Consider the following 3,318-nt stretch of genomic DNA (forward strand, 5'->3'; position numbering starts at 1 on the left):
GAGAAGGAGAAGAAGGAGAAGGAGAAGGAGAGAAGGAGAAGGAGAAGAAGGAGAAGAGAAGGAGAAGAAGAAGGAGAAGAAAAGAAGAAGAAGAAGAAGAAGAAGAAGAAGAAGAAGAAGAAGAAGAAGAAGAAGAAGAAGAAGAAGAAGAAGAAGAAGAAGAAGAAGAAGAAGAAGAAGAAGAAGAAGAAGAAGAAGAAGAAGAAGAAGAAGAAGAAGAAGAAGAAGAAGAAGAAGAAGAAGAAGAAGAAGAAGAAGAAGAAGAAGAAGAAGAAGAAGAAGAAGAAGAAGAAGAAGAAGAAGAAGAAGAAGAAGAAGAAGAAGAAGAAGAAAAGTTCTATGATTTTTTTGGGAGGGGTGGGGAAAATCCTGTATCTCCATTGTGTCCTTAACCAGCCTATTGTTGGAGTCTCTGGTCTGCTTGTGGTCCTGTGGCTTGGTTGGTTTCTTATGTCATTTTGTTTGAACAGGCAGAAAAATGCTCTGCTTTACTCATGATTTTGCGATCCTCCTCCCAGGCTAGTTCAATAAGAGGCAGATCTGCTTTGAGAATCACAAAAGAGGGGGATGCAGTAATGAGGCTAGGTTTTGGGTAGAGTTGAGGCCTTTCAACAAACAGTAGCTTTTCCTGGGTGCTAGTTTGTGAAAAACTCACAGAGCCCAGCCTGGAGCCATTCTCAGGATTTCTGTTTACTGAATTTCAATTGATTGTCAAGGCTGCTAGAGGGAGGGGCAGCCTCTGGCTCTGATTACCCAGTGAAGAAAGCCACTCTTAGGGCTGGCGCCTGAGCTGGGTGACTTTTCCCTGGGTGGAGCTGAGTCTGGCAGGTCACGCCGCCGTTAAGTTCTTGTGACCTGCTAAATGACTGGTTTTTTCAAAGGACTGAGTTGGAGCTGGCAGCTCCCCCGGTCTTTGTCGGTATCCAAGATGGAGATCTTTGGTACTGGGTGGGGAGGGGGGCCTTCTCTCCTCTGCTCCCTGAGAAGGAGTGAGGACATTTGGCTTCTACTCACGCTGAGTCTTGGTTCCTGGGTCGTCTCTGGTCTGCAAACTGCAGGATAAAGATTTCCGTTCCTTATCGGTTCTTGCTGGTGTTGAGTAGAATCCGCTCACCCGCTTCATCTGGCTCCTTCGTGCTGGATTCTCTGTGGCTTTGGTATGATGCCTGCGATCGCCGCCACCACTGCTGCCGTTGCCGCAGCGGCTGCTGGCAAGAGCACAGATGTGTCTCCTTGCCTGGATTTTCCCCTCTGGCCTGACTCTGTCCTGTGATGGCACACTTGGTGTGATTCTCTGGCTTAGGACTGTTAATAGAAACACTAAAACTGCTTTCTATGCGAGAGCTTATTTAGACTCCAGCTTCCCCTCCGCTATCTTCCCGGAATTCTGGTTAAGTTTCTTAAATTTCAAAAATGCCAGTTCATCCTTCATGTCCCTAAAAATATTTACCCAATGCAAAGTAACAACAATATCTTACTTTAAAAAGTCATGGATTCCATGTTATTCTTCCAAGTGAATTGCCTGACACTGATATCAAAATATATTCAAGAGTTGTTCGTATACATCTATAATGTTTTCTGCAGAGTTTGTGATTTTTTAAAATCAGGAATAATTTTAACTTATCTGTGGAAATGAATACTATAGAAACTAAAGGTATTCCTGGTGCTTTTCTGAAAAAAAGTATATCTATGTTTGTATAATGTCCATAATCTATTTCCTTCTCTCCTAGATATAATATTTTGAATTCTACATGTTTTATAATATATAGGTTAATTACTAAATGTGTCCATTCAAATTGCATTCCATATAGAAAACATTTAAGATTCCTTTTTTCCCTAGGTCCTTATAGTATTTTATTTCTTTGGGATAAGATGACAATGTTATCTAATTTCAAGTTTGTAAAGGTTTTGCTATGTAAAGGCCTTTCTAAGGTGAAGATGTAAACACTGATGTCAAACTAACCTTTAATTCTATGAATTACATATGTTGTTACCCTTGAATTTTTGTAATCAACTTTTTAATAACTGTTTTTTATTTCTTGCATCTGAAAAATGAAAAATAAGGAATGCTTCACAAATTTTTATATGATCCTTGTGCAAGAGCCATGTGAATCTCTGTATTGTTGTCATTTGGGTAGTCCTGCTGCTGAAGCATGTAGTATCCTCTAAGTTTAAGTAGTTAATGATGCAGTCTTTATACAGGCATATATCCTTGGTTGCCTATTTGTAACAATGAACCCTTATTGTTCCTAAAAATGTTATTGAACATATTTCTCTAAATTTCTGTGTATAGTGGAAAAAAACTTATATTGTTTGGTGGATTGCTCACATTTGCCATTTTTCTGTCAATGACTATTTTGTTTTTTTCATTTTAAATTTGATCATATTTTGAAGCCTTTATAGCTAAGTCCAAAGGTGATGGCTTTTCAAGTACTTACTTATCAACTGAGTTAGCTTTGTGGATCTAATGGACTCAAAGTAAGCCTTCTTAAAAGTTACTTCTAAACATCTGCAGCTTAAAATTTCCCAAATGAGGTCTCAAAGGTACAAATGTCTACCTGACCCTTTACCCTTCTTCCATGTAGGAAGAGACCAACCAGAATATCTTACCATGGCTGCATAGATTGTCTTACTGGAACAAAACTCATCTTAGTTACAAGGGATCATAGAGAGACGAACAGTTGAGAACGAATTGTTCAGAATAGAAGGTATTTTATAAAAATAGGTGTGAGGATGAGTATATACCTCTTCATGGGGAAGCCTACAGTGGACACTTAGACCTTGTCCATGAGTTGGTAGCTAAAGGCAGATATTCGAAGTATTTTATGAAAATATTATATTTATTATATTTATTATATAAATATTATGTAAATAAAATATCATATTTATTACATATATTATATATAATATATTATATATATTATATATAATATTATAATATATTATAATATATAATATATTATAAAATATTATATTTATTATATAAATATTATATAAATAAAATATTATATTTATTAAACCAAACACTTCAAAAGTAGCTAAAGCCAAGAAGGTAAAAATATTGTTCATATGCATGATTACCTAATGTCCTAGCCTGTCTACAATCCAACCAGGCAGGAACATACACAACTGACTTTCTATCAACAAATATTTCCATAGCTCCTGCACAAGTCCATATGTTTCTCCTCGATATTAGGCCTTAAATTGGTAATGTTTTAATCACAGTGTTTCCTATTGCCTCTAAGCTGTAAATCTCAAAATGGTAAAGCTTTAGATTTAACTCTACCAAAAACTGAGGGAGTGATAATGGAACAATAC

At 36.7% G+C, this 3,318-nt stretch overlaps 1 pseudogene; it reads right to left on the minus strand.

Annotated features, from left to right (window-relative positions):
- Positions 1 to 2,055: 2,055 nt before the first annotated feature.
- LOC138818867 (U6 spliceosomal RNA) lies at positions 2,056 to 2,155 on the minus strand (annotated as a pseudogene).
- Positions 2,156 to 3,318: the final 1,163 nt, after the last annotated feature.

Source organism: Dipodomys merriami, unplaced genomic scaffold, assembly GCF_024711535.1.
Source record: "Dipodomys merriami isolate MVZ:Mamm:240054 unplaced genomic scaffold, mDipMer1.0.p SCAF_784, whole genome shotgun sequence".
NCBI classification, from domain to species: Eukaryota; Metazoa; Chordata; class Mammalia; order Rodentia; family Heteromyidae; genus Dipodomys; species Dipodomys merriami.